This window comes from Glandiceps talaboti, chromosome 7 (genome assembly GCF_964340395.1).
Source record: "Glandiceps talaboti chromosome 7, keGlaTala1.1, whole genome shotgun sequence".
In the NCBI taxonomy this organism is placed as follows: Eukaryota; Metazoa; Hemichordata; class Enteropneusta; family Spengelidae; genus Glandiceps; species Glandiceps talaboti.
In genome coordinates, this window is record NC_135555.1 from 8,129,867 (window position 1) to 8,144,130 (window position 14,264).

The following is a 14,264-nucleotide window of genomic DNA, read 5'->3' on the forward strand; positions in this document are numbered from 1 at the left end:
AACCGTCAATATCTTTGCTTAGTTGAAACGTCTTGGTCATGGAAGCTTAATAAATAAATGTATGCCGAGCCGTGTTTGTGTGAATCGTGTGTTGCACAGTTTGGCAATCTGTGTATATGGCTGTCTGTCTGTCTGTCTGTCTGTCTGTCTGTCTGTCTGTCTGTGTGTTTGCATTTATATGTGTGTACGTGCGTGTATTTATTTCAGTGCGTCTGTGTCTGTCTGTGTCTGCTTATCTCTGTATGTATGTATGTATGTATGTATGTATGTATGTATGTATGTATGTGTGTATGTATGTATGTATGTATGTATGTATGTATGTATGTATGTATGTATGTATGTATGTATGTATGTATGTATGTATGTGTGTATGTATGTTTGTGTGTGTGTGTTGTTGTTGTTGTTGCCTGTAATCATATTGTAGTCGAAACTTATAAAATAAAATCTTATTAATAACCAAGGAGACGTATTTGAAAATGTGTTGGTCAGGGCGTGTTTATAGTATCGACACCTAGCAAGTAATCGTTTCATTCACAATACAAGTGTGTATTATTACTATAGCGCTGGAGAGCAATAACGAGTTTCCCGATGGTTAGCAAAAATTGCGTTGTCAGTCTTACATACATACACACACACACACACACACACACACACACACACACACACACACACACACATACATACATACATACATACATACATACATACATACATACATACATACATACATACATACATACATACATACATACATACATACATACATACATACATACATACATACACAAAACATGAAGCTTCTAAATGATGCATTTATACACAGTGATAGTAACAAAGTGATAGGGAGTGTGCCAATGTCACGTAGAGCTATACATTGCTATACTGTCAAGTACGTGAAGGCGATGAATCGAGTGAGAGATATAATACAATGTTCAACTTATGCTCTTACACGGCAGTTTATCATCTTAGCATGCCTGTAGAACTACGTTAGAACGGAGTATACATGCTACCCACGTAGTCATTTTATTCATGTCTCGGTAAGCTTGGGAAGTCACCAATTGAAAGTGAGTTTATGTACGCTTAAAAGAACAATCCATGTCATATTCATTTACAAAGGAGAAACACAATTCAAGTCATCTATTTGAAAATCATGCAGATACGGCAAATATGTTGGAAAAAAAGACGAAGCGTGCAAAATATCGATTCGTCTGCCAATCAGTTCTTTCTTTATCCTTGTCCATATACTTAGACTTAGGGAAGTTTAAACACGATGTCTGATGCTGATCCCAGCGTAGACAGTCTTGTATCACGACGTCTTGTCAATCGCAGCAATACACAGGTCTGTACTGTGCGAACGCAACAATTTATTCAGAATTCGAATCCTACCATTTCTAAATATAGAACACGTGATTAATTGGTTAACCGCTTTAATACGATCACCTGCCACGCTGATAAGATTAATTAGCATATTTGCTGCAGATTGGAATTAATTAGAACGCATGCAATTTCATTTATTTCCGTTTTTATGTGTGTCAATAATCACCCATATTTTACGCCAATTGGTAAGTACAGTTTTGTGAGTGTGTTTCACCAGAAAAGAGGAGCCCAGGGCTACAAATATCTACTTGGCATGAAGAAGTAATTATCAAAGACGTCTAGATGTATTTCATAGTAGGTCTATAAATGTCGAGTCTCGACAAGTCATGTGTATAATGAACAAATTATATCGCTGTTTGAGACTTGGATTCAAATATAGAAATAAACGTGTCCTATGTACAAATGGCCTCTATTAAAATCACAAGAAAAAAAAATCAAGAATGAATACCTAGTTTTCTACTTTTTATTTTTTTTTCCATAATTAAAATGTACTTGTATGACAATCATAGCAATATCATGAAGTTATTCCAAATGGCCTCCTATATTCTAAGGTCACGGTTATGGGCCTATACATTTATAGTATATGGTAAATTAATAGTCATGAAACGCTTTATGGAATCAAGATTGCAAATCTTCACGTTTCACTGTGTATTTCTAAGAAACTGGCCAAGAGTTGTTGGTTGGTTTGAAGTCGTTCAAAATACTATTAACATTTTATACAGAAACTTGGGGGTAGAGTTTTGCTTTGACATTCACAGGAGATAAAATACCTATGCATGTGAAAGATTTGTCGCTTTGCACACTCCTGTACTATACACCCCGAGTGATTACAGGAGTACACAAAACGATGAATCGGTCAGTCCCCCACATACTGTTACATATGCATGTATCAAGTCAGCTTGCAAATCCAAGTAAAATACCCACCTTTATGACGTGAGTTGTGAGATGCTACTAGCAATGTCGTAAAAAGGTCTGTCATTTTTACGACAATTATCTACAGTTGCAATGTCGTAAAAAGGTCTGTTATTTCTACGACAATTATCTACAGTTGCAATGTCGTAAAAAGGTGTTATTTTTACGACAATTATCTACAGTTGCAATGTCGTAAAAAGGTCTGTTATATTTACGACAATTATCTATAGTTGCAATGTCAGTATATAAACTCTTTTATCAATCCTGTGGCTATATGCCACGGTCCAATAATGTCGTACAACTAAATAGTTATATATAAAAAATCGGGTTTGTTTATCTGTTATTTTCTGATAAATCGCACTAATTTTATATCGTTTCTTCCCTAAAATATTTGAGGTAAAAGTGTACCTACTCAAGGAAGCATGTGCACACATTAAGCTATGAAATGTCCTCCCTCGATGATCCAAGCAATGATTGCTTTACGAGTACATTAATCACAGGGATATAAGTAACTAAAAGCAACTGAACAATTCATCTTATTCACCATGTCTCAGCAGCTCGCCCGAAGACAGTGTCGAAAAGTTCAACGCAAGTCACGTGACCACGACTACGAAATCGGTTATAAGTCATCGCGTGTATTTGAGCAGGGCAATGATCTAAACTTTAAATTTATGATGCATACATTTAAACATGGTTATTATTTTTCTAAATCTTTAGGGAGGGGGATAGTCTCAACTCAAAATAACACCTATAACTGGTCAACATATTATATAAAGTTAATTATCCATTAATTACTTGATATTTCTACATATAACGCCATGTAACCTCAGGTTCAACAGACTCCACTTTCTACTAATTCTTCAATTTTTGTTCAACCCTTCCTTTCCTTGGCCAGTCGACTCCTTTTTCAACGGACCTTTACCTCCTTCATCTTATTTCAACCCCCCCCTTGGCGTGGTTAGTGACCCCTCCCTCTTTCTTTGAACTATTACCCCTTCAAATTATTCAAATCAATAGCCTCCGTTTGGAGAAGTAAACGGTATCCTTTTGCTACAAACTTTTACCCTCTTGAAATGATTTAAAACATTGAAGTGTTAAATGGCCTCCCATTTCAACGTCATTTCAACTTATTAACACTTCAACGTCTACATGGTTCAAAAATCGTTATTTATTGCCATAATCTAACAGTTTTGATAGTGCATACGCCGCTATAACTATTCCTTAGAAGCTACTTCAGTGTTGATGAATCATGCATCATGATGCACGGTATGGGCCTCGAACCCAACCCGACGTAAAACTCCGTAACCGCCTCGGGCGATGCTCAACCACACTGTCACTACAAAAGCATCATTTAAATATTTTCATATTTCATTGTGCATAAACTAAGGACCAAGCATTGCATGTAGCAGAGCAGAGCAATTTCCCAAGCGACACCATATAGAGCGTTAATGGTATTAAAATTCAGTTAAGCAGCCTTTGAAGAGTTGCAGGTAGAAAGTGCCGAAGGCGACATTTTGGCGTAATTACTCAAGATCGAGCGCTGCACAATATCCAAGCACTGAAAGTAGTTCAGATGTCAGTTTTAAGTGTTTCATCGGGGTAATCACCGCGGGCAGATTGAAATTTACACCTCTAGAAATCAGCATGGAAGAGAGATAGTTTAAAAGACGAATATAACTGGAAACAAGCACGTACTTGTATTTGTCGGTAACATTCCGATTGAAATAGGATCCTAGAACGGTGTTAGAAAAGTAAACGGTTCTGCTCAGTGCTACTTCAGGTAGTTGAAGTGGCATCTAGTATTAATGTACTTATGTTTTCCACATTTATGTGTAAAATTACACGTAGAGTGACACAGCCATTCAAATACCAATTAAGTCAAACCGCTTTGTTTGATCTGGGGCAGTCACAGAAGAGAAAATGTTAAATGCTACCCTGTGTACAATAAAAGGTAGAACAAGCTTTTGTTTGTGCAAGTCAAATTACCAGCCATTACTAACAAACCTTTCTTTACAGAATGTGCATGTTTCCTAATGAGAGTTCCGATTCTTCTGGGTCATATTGCTACAATCACGGATCGTTAGAGGACTCAATGAAAGATCGAGCCTGGAATGTGCTTCACTGCGAATTCCCACATAAAAAAGTAGTCAATTCAAAGAGTATATGGAAATTTCTACACCGTGTTTATCCACACAAATATCTCCCATTGTGGGTATTACAATGTTATCGGTACTCGTAACACCAAATGGACCATTCGGTTTTATTTCCTGTGTTTTGTATATGCATTTTATTGGGTTGTTGTGATGACAGCCGTGGCTACCTCTATAGCTGCAAAGCTTTACAGGAACATAATAAAAACAACTTGTAAAACCAACAGTGTAATTGAAAGGTTTGATTAAATTTTGATGTTGTCAACAAACGAGATTCTCTTCTGTCGGCATCTTTAATGACATCTTCCAGGATTAATTTCTGTCTTTGCCTATCGGCCAAAAGCCACATTTTTCTTTTATTGGTATCTATAGATATGGACGCATGTGCATTATAAAATAGATCAGGGTAATGTACGAGAGAGCTCAACCACTCGCTCGCTCGCTCGGTTAGTTGGTTGATAGATTGATTGATTGATCGATTGACAGACTATGATTGATTGATTGATTGATTGAGTGAGTGAGTGAGTGAGTGAGTGAGTGAGTGAGTGAGTGAGTGAGTGAGTGAGTGAGTGAGTGAGTGAGTGAGTGAATGTGTGTGTGTGTGTGTGTGTGTGTGTGAGTGGGTGAGTGAGTGAGTGACAGCCTGATTGATTGATTGATCGATTGATTGATTGATTGATTGATTGATTGATTGATTGATTGATTGACTGGTCAGTTTGTTCGACCCACAGGTTAGCATGTTGATGAATTGCATGTTTTATTTCATTAACATGGCACTGTTTTTTAAAGTGACGCAACCTAGTTTTAACCAGATCGTCCTGTCAAAATTAAATCGGTTGTCAACTTTTCTAACATATTTTTATTTTTTTACATGAAATTGGGGACAAGTCATAAACAAAATGGAGTAATATAGTTTTCCTTTAGTTTAATATTCGCAAGTAAAATGCTACAAGGCACTGAACATTGATGTACATGTATTAGACATAGGTATGTACATTGTAACAGTGGTTGTAACATCACCGATGACATTTAATTTATCGCCAATATCATTTTACAACATCTTCATTTTTATTGCTCATTCAGAATTGCTAACTTGAAGAGATGAGATTTACAGCATTATTTTACTGTTATTCCATCCTTTAGAGTGCTACTAGCCACTGTACATTAGTGACAGTTGGTCAATGTATGTACGTGACTGACCCAGTAGAATGTAGTAGTTATGGGGGGGGGGATCCCTCTGTCCATTTTTTTGCGGGTGGGGGGATAGCTGACCTTTCAGCTTTGTTTATTCACACGTATGAAATTATTAGTATGTGGAATACTATTGTCGTTTTAATATGGATATAAGGGGCAAAGTTCTGCAGAGTCGGTCACGTCCGTAAACCAGTTCAGCGCTGATGACGCCACATACTCCATTCCATTCGATACCCATTTGACATTTCCTTTTCCGTCCTATTTCCATTTGTTTGAAACGTATATGATTTCTGTGTGTGTTTTCACTTGATGTGAATTTAAATAATGATATGCAAATAGTAGATCACAGTAACCTGGCACTGGTACACGTGTGTATGTATGCATGTATGTATGTATGTATGTATGTATGTATGTATGTATGTATGTATGTATGTATGTATGTATGTATGTATGTATGTATGTATGTATGTATGTATGTATGTATGTATGTATGTGTGTGTGTATGTGTGTATGTATATGTGTATGTCTGTGTGTGTGTCTGTTTGTTTGTGTGTCTGTCTGTCTGTCTGTCTGTCTGTCTGTCTGTCTGTCTGTCTGTCTGTCTGTCTGTCTGTCTGTCTGTCTGTCTGTCTGTCTGTTGCATGCTTAAACGAGTTATTTTGTGTTATGCTTGGTCTCCTATGCCAAGACTGCAGTGACAAACTGGTTGCAACTTGGAAACTGGTGATCTCAGACACATTTTACATTTATACAGTGACGAAATGTCAAAATTATTGAGGGTGATATCTCCAGCTGTCTGGGGTAAAATTATGTAATATTGAAAATGATATCGAATGGAAAGCAAGGGATCCGGCGTTTGTTGTAGTTCTGTTCTGTTCTGTTCTTCTAGTGAACTATCTACCTTGATGTTTCTAGCATGATGGATGGTGGAGGTCTCAATGGAATATCTCACAGTATCGAGACACAAACAGCAAGAAGATCCATTAAAACTTTCCCAATACTCAAAATTCCTCATAAGCAATGATACGTTTCAAAGCAGAGTGTTCATGTATATGATGTTGGTCTAGGGCTTTGTAACTTGAGTAGGTAAAGACCAACCGTTTGAGATCGGGCCACAAGTGGGATTTTACAGTTGGATTGCGTTTTCCGTTGAATGTTTACACAACTAATGCGTAGTCACGCAACACAGTGTATGTGCATAAATCTCGCGCTTCAATGAATTTTACAATATAATTCGCTATGTCGCATGCCACGAGAGTAAAGTGGCCACATTCACGGAATTTTGGAACGTCTGCCATGTGCATCAGTGCACACCAAACAAGTAACGCTGTGTTTAGACTGCTGTTAATTTGTTCTGTGGATATTGAGGAACGTTAGTTCTCGTTTGTGAGATGGATTCGAAGAGGGAGAGCACACAGCGGATACTATATCAGGGGGCATCAGTAGTTTAACTTTTACTTTACACCAGGGAGGGTCTAACTATTCGCTTGTGATCCAGATACCAGACGTGTATAATAATAACTGGCTATATTCAGCATATTTCTTGGGGTGTTTATGTCTGGTCACAAATAATCTAGTCACCGCCTGTATCCTTATAAGTCCTGGAAAAAAAATGAAATCTTTAAAGTTTACAACGTACAGTGTCGTTTTAATAATTAAACATCTTTAGCGGTTGGATAATTTTGACATACATACATAGTGTGGAACAACATTGAAACTGCGAGGGATACTAAGCTAAGCTTCATTAAACTCACGACAGCGGTACAAAGATTCAAATAAATCAAACCAAAATTTTACTAAAACATAAACTTGGGAGACATAAACAAATATCGTGACCTAAATCACTACAGCGTCAATGACATAATTCCACACTATTTTTCATGTATTAAAGTAATGTTCAATCTGTGTGTATGTCAAAGGAGAGAGCTAAAAATATACCCTCACGCCAGCGTCGTCATTCAGTATTCAGAACTATACGTGTTTACAATTATGACTTTAAGATACGGACCAGTGACTTTTTTCACATCTAAATAACATCTAATAAAGTTTGTGAACTGAATGGAGTTCGACCACTTGCTAATCAACAGAATGCTTCAGTAGATCTAAGCAAACACAGCACGGTGAGTCATCATTTGGAACGAATTACAAAACAGTTGGGAGACCTGTGTGTCAGCACCTAAAGAAAGAGGGGAGCGAGAGAGGGATAGACTAGAAAGTGGCGAGATATGAGAAAGACAGTTGAGAAGAGATTTTGACCACACCAGGTTCGTCAAAAAGCCCACAAAATATGCACCACTCCAAACTTAACAATCTTATTACCATCCCTACGTACATAACTTAAATTTAAACCAAAGAACATGCACATTTAGTAGCCTGCTTGACTGCTAAAAGCGAGAGACGGTTCGAGAGGTTACTAACTTACCGATAGGTGGCGCTATAATAATGACGACTGAAAAGCATAAATTTTCATGGGAAAACATAGTCATCGTCGTAAAGCACAATCTACTTCAGCAGAAATGTGTGACCAGGCTTGCGAGAATGATGGGAAATTGTTCGGATCCTAGATCTTGGAGGGGATGTCCATTCCAAGATCTATGTTCGGATGCAAGAAGGTTTGCAGCCATATTTCTGGGACGATTATCGTAGTGCTAAGATATATCGGTGTAAAGTACTAGTATTTGAAAATCTATTGTTGCGATAACAAAACGATTCCCGCTTCACATAAATTCTACAACTCATGTGAAAATTCTGATGAATGAATAATAAATACACATTTTTACAAAGATTTAGAACGGCGTACATTCCACTGGGATGTATTTATCTGATAGATTGAACAAAATCGCTGAAGAAATCCATTCTGTTAGACACAGTGACGTCTCGGAGAGAGGGTGGAAAAGATGACGTAAGCAATAAGACTTGTTAGAAGTGAAAACCAGTCGAATGAAGAATGACGTCTATGTAAATACTGTTCATACCATGTACAAGCCAAGTTATTGTTTTTGAACAGAAAACATGGGTTATATACCCTGTTTTTTTACGTCACACACTACTGTCGACGTCACTGGTTCCCCGGTGCTTGAAATATAACTCAGAATCGTCGTTATTTTTCCCGATTCTGCATGATTGTGTTCTCATCCAGTGTAACAGAGTCACAGATCCTGAGATGTAGGTATGTTTCGGTAACCTGGGTCTTATAACTTGTCGAGCTCATGGTGTGATATGTCTGCTTGAAGACTTTGGGTAGAAAAAGACGAGTGAATTGTCAGAAGAAGGAGGAGAAAAAAACCAAGAATGAGTTGGAATTAGAGATTGTCGGCATTACATTGAACACAGGTTATGTATATGATGCGGATAGGAAACTGACTTGACAAATACGCGAAATCATGTTTGTTTGTGACGATATTTATTGAAAGAGATATTTTATTATTAAACACTTTGAGTTGGTGAAATAAAATAAATAGTTACACTATGAACAAGTATAATATTTACAATCCACAAAGACAAACAAATTATACAATTATTATAATTATTTACAATCTACTGACAAACAAACAAACAAACAAACAAACAAACAAACAAACAAACAAACAAACAAACAAACAAACAATATTAAAATAAAAAAAAGAGTAGAAGATGACTGAAATCACTGTTTTAAAAATCATTATTACAGTAGTATCCTAACATGTAACGTCTGGAATTAAATTGATTTTATCAAAAATTGTAAAAAAAATGTAAAAAACTATTTCAGAGAAAAAGCCGGCACCGAGATAATAAATAGTGTAAAAAAGGTATACATTTTTTGTTCATTTCCATAGAGATATTTGGCACTTTCTGATTGTAAATTCTTTTATGACTTACAATATCACTGTTTCCATGTTGTGCACGGTATCGTATTTCAAATCGATGAGTTGTCGACATGTCCATGCATCGACAATATAGTCTATGAGTTCATAAGCTGTTAATGACGCCTGTAATGTGTGTTCCTGTCGGCACAACCTTCAAGTTCGTAAAGGCAAACTTCCAAATGTTTCCGGTGTTGAAAAGGGCCATCCATCCACACGATCGCTTACCGCAACTCAAGTTCTCTATTTAACACACATGGTTGTAGCCGCAAGACTTGTTCATGTACAATACAATTGAAGTTTTGGTCGTTATCGATATGTCGTATATATATTAATATAATTATAACTGAGTTGGTTATATTTTTCAATGCTCATGCATGGGGGGAAATAAAACTGTCACTTTTCATCAAAGATGTTGACATCAATTTTTACAAAGAGGAAATATGTCTATGAACCTAGTCTAAGTTGTACAATTTACCTTGGATTAAAAAAAACAACATTTTGTTGATCTATTTTGAGCGGGATATAATTTGAAAAAGGAGTGGGTTTTGAACGAGACATATTTATTCATAAATGCAAAGCAAATTCTCTCCTGCATACGAATTCATTGTTTGAACTACTATTTTTTCATTGTCGACAATGCTTTTAAAAAAATTTATTAGGCCTAATCATTGATCAGCAAGTGGCACTCTGGCTCACAAAGTAGTTTAAAGCTGTTTTTTTCTCTAACAAAACTTCCAATTTGAGATCATTTTAAATCTACTATCTATCTAGATTGGGTATGACATAGTGAAAGAGTTATACTAGAACCTATCGAATTTATCATCCGATCCATTATGTACTAAACTTGAAGGAGGTCACGACGGCAAACGAAAGTAACTGCTATATTGCCTAATGAACACTAGAGGGCGCCATTAAGCTCTCGATTTTGCAATCATCTGATTAAAATGTGGTCATATCAAACTCAGACCACTGTTTTTAGTGGTCTGAGTATCAAAGAGAAGGTTCCATGGAGTGTTCTGTAATACTGAGAATTTAATCGGGTTGCCATCTTCGGCACTATCACCTCAGACAACTAAAATAATGGTGGGCTGAGCAAACACGGACTATCACCATTGGCATGTCAACAACAATAATTGTAATGTAATGTAATTTAATGCAATGTAATGTAATGTAATGTAATGTAATGTAATATGATGTAATGTAATGTAATGTAATGTAATGTAATGTAATGTAATGTAATGTAATGTAATATGATGTAATGTAATGTAATGTAATGTAATATGATGTAATGTAATGTAATATACTGTAATGTAATGTTATGTTATGTTATATTATATTATATTATATTATGTAATGTAATGCAATGTAGTCTAGCCGTCCTAAAATATGTAATTTGACGGAAATTGAAGTAGACATGAACATCACAAACTAGTCAAAACGTAGTCTAGAGGCTTCGTGGTGTGAAGGAGATCTTCAGATTCAAAGTCATGGATAGCTACTAGACTAGTCAAAACGCTATTGCAATGGCGCACATCTCTCCAAGGAGATATAACCGATCTCTCTAATTGAGCATTTTTTTAAAAATATTTTCAATGCACATCTCCGTCTAAACAGTCACTTCCTACCTAAATATACTGACCTGACTATGAGTATTTGTCAGCAACCTCGTGAGGTATTTGTATATCATCGAGTGGTAATATAACATAGTTGTTACTACCCAATTCTTCGATGTCTATATTAGGACATATATACTCCTTAAGACCCATGCTACCATCCTCCTTACAAGTGTACCCGTCACCTGAGTACACCTCTAGTAGTCGTAACTCACAGTACAGGAACAACCTAGTCTGCCATGCTGTTTGTGGTTTGTCAAGTGTTGTAAACTTTTTGTACGTCATAAAAAGAGGACCGGCTGTGTCTTTTAGTGCCTCCATGAACTTGAACTCTGCCTTGCCCTCAAAATATTCGCAGTTGTGACATTTCATCTCATCCATGTGATTCAGGACAGCTTCTATCGCTAAAGGATAACACTTGCGAACAATTTCGGTGGCGCCACTCCAAGTTGCGGGTTCGATTGGCATTTTGCTTTTTATCGCTTTCTTTTGACGAAATAATAGTAACCAGAAATTTCTCTTCTGTTTGCATGCCTGAAATGCAAAGAAATACAATATCAAGGTGTTAACCTAAGAAAGAAACAATTGCTATTGTTAAGTTTCAAGTGGGTTCATTTCTTCAGGTTCTGTTGATTTCGTCACGGTCATGCCCACAGGCATTTGTTTCCCGAGTTATGGCTCAGAATATTTCTATCAGAATACAATGAAATGACGATAATATCGTTAATATTGACGTATTAAACCAACACTATATGAAAGGGGTAAAATTACACATGTTTTTGTGATCGCGCAGTTTCACTAAATGCGAATGTCTTCCTTCGCATTTAGTGAAACTGCGCGATCACAAAAACATGTGTAATTTTACCCCTTTCATATAGTGTTGGTTTAATACGTCAATATTAACGATATTATCGTCATTTTATTGTATTCTGATAGAAATATTCTGAGCCATAACTCGGGAAACAAATGCCTGTGGTCATGCCCCGCATACATTAGTTTCAAAGTTACGCGTAATTCGAAACGAATCAGCACAAACTAATAGTCTGAAAGGGTCAGCCGTTGGTCCACTTATATAACCACTCACTACCCCACTGAGAGAATCAGAATCAGAATTGTATAAGAAACGGAAGAAATGCCCGGCTTTTTTTTTTCTCCAGGGGAACTTTCAGGGGTAGTACATGACACACAAACTGTATCGAACCATCCCTGTATACCTCCATGGTTTGTCACACACAAAACCAGAACTGTGACCAAACAAAAACAAACAAAATATGTCGGAGCCAACAGAAGCACTTGAAGAAGAGCCCGAGATTATGGATGTATACAGTGCCACCTTATACTGGGTCTGCATGGCAACTTGCTATGTAAATTACATGTTGTCGCATAGATCATGGATGTATCTCTCTAATACATCCATGCATAGATACAGACATAGAATACATCTAATTAGTCATTTTTATAATATCGTATTTTGATCTTTAAACAAATTACATATTCATCAACTCATGAAGACAGTTAAAATGAAGAAATAGATAGACCTTTGATAACTCATGAACGATAATAATTACACTAACGAAAGTGGGTGTATATTCATTTTTATAATATCGTATTTTGATCTTTAAACTTGGAAGAAAATAACTTCACATGATACGACCCCCCACCACACACACACACACACACAAGCAAGCAAGCAAAGCAAACAAGCAAAACAAACAAACAAACGAACAAACAAACAAACACACACACACACACAAACAAACAAACAAACAAACAAACAAACAAACATGTGCAATGGAGGTGTTCCTGATACCTGCCCTCTACCATGAATAGTTCCAATGATAAATGAATATCACTATTGGTAACCAATTATGCTAGTAACCGCCTTCGCCATATTAAAATTCAATCTGATAGTGTACAAAAGATTAAACTAATATTAACAGATTTGATCTTACCTTGAGGTATATATATTCCGACTCGTAACCTAATTGTAGTAACAGTTCATATGGTTTCAATATCAACAATGCACTACACACGGTCTCTGGTCCGAATACAAACGCTGTCCTACGTAGGGATAGTTTAGTTGGTATTGGTTTATCGGGCAGCGTATTACATACACGGCCATAAAGTGGTTCTGCTAACATGTCTTCCCATTTCACAGCATAGTTTATTGAGCTTCGATAATTCCTTAAAATATCCAGAGATCGTGTTTCTTTTATGTCCGATAACGTCACCTTCCGGGTTCCGACAGCCATCTTTACGTGTGGACAACAATCACGAATACTCGCCTAGTAACAAAGCGCTAGCTATAGACCGGATTAAACCATTTAATCGTAGGGTATACCAAGATTAACGCACGATTGTAACCTTATTTTTCAACCAATTTGTACACATTATATTGTGAATAGCAAAGTAACAAGTTTAGAGTTTGTAAACTTACGTTGATATTTTTCCAGTAGGCTTTCATCGAGCCTGCTTCCTGTCTGGCTCTTTTAGGGTTGGCGTGTCGTTCTGAATGGAAATGTTAACTTACTTTAGTATGCAAGAGAACTTGAGATAGGGGAGCCCATTTTATAAATTTTGAAAGTAATTTTTATCGAAATTCCAACACATGAGCTACACCTGTATGTTTGTCATTTTTGGAGAAGTAAAATGGTGGAAATGCTGGAAGTTTCCTACAACCAGAAACTATTACCACCAGACACTTGTGGCCCGTGATATATATTTATGAATAAAGTGTAATATACTGAATGAAACACGAGATAAAGTTGGCATATGTTTATTCGGTACTATAGGCCTTACATATTCGGGAAAAAACAATGGTTCATGGTCACAAAAGATTCTACACAAATATATTCCACACAGAATAGATGTGTTTTCTTCCAAAAGCTTTTTCATGGCAAAGAATGTACGTATATTTTCCAAGGTTTTGAACTTCGAGTGAAGGTGTTTATAGAAATTTCCAATCACTTGACATGCAGGTGAGAAGTTAAATTCAGGTCCGACCTGCTGGTCTTTTGGGCACACACGTACAAAATAGTATCCATCCTATATATTTGTAATCAAAGGGGCACATTCTTTGCTCGGGGTGGTATACCGAGTTCTCTAAATTTGCAGGAACATGAATGTAAAAACAAAATGTAATTGGTTGTACTTAATTATTGTATTCTGGGTTA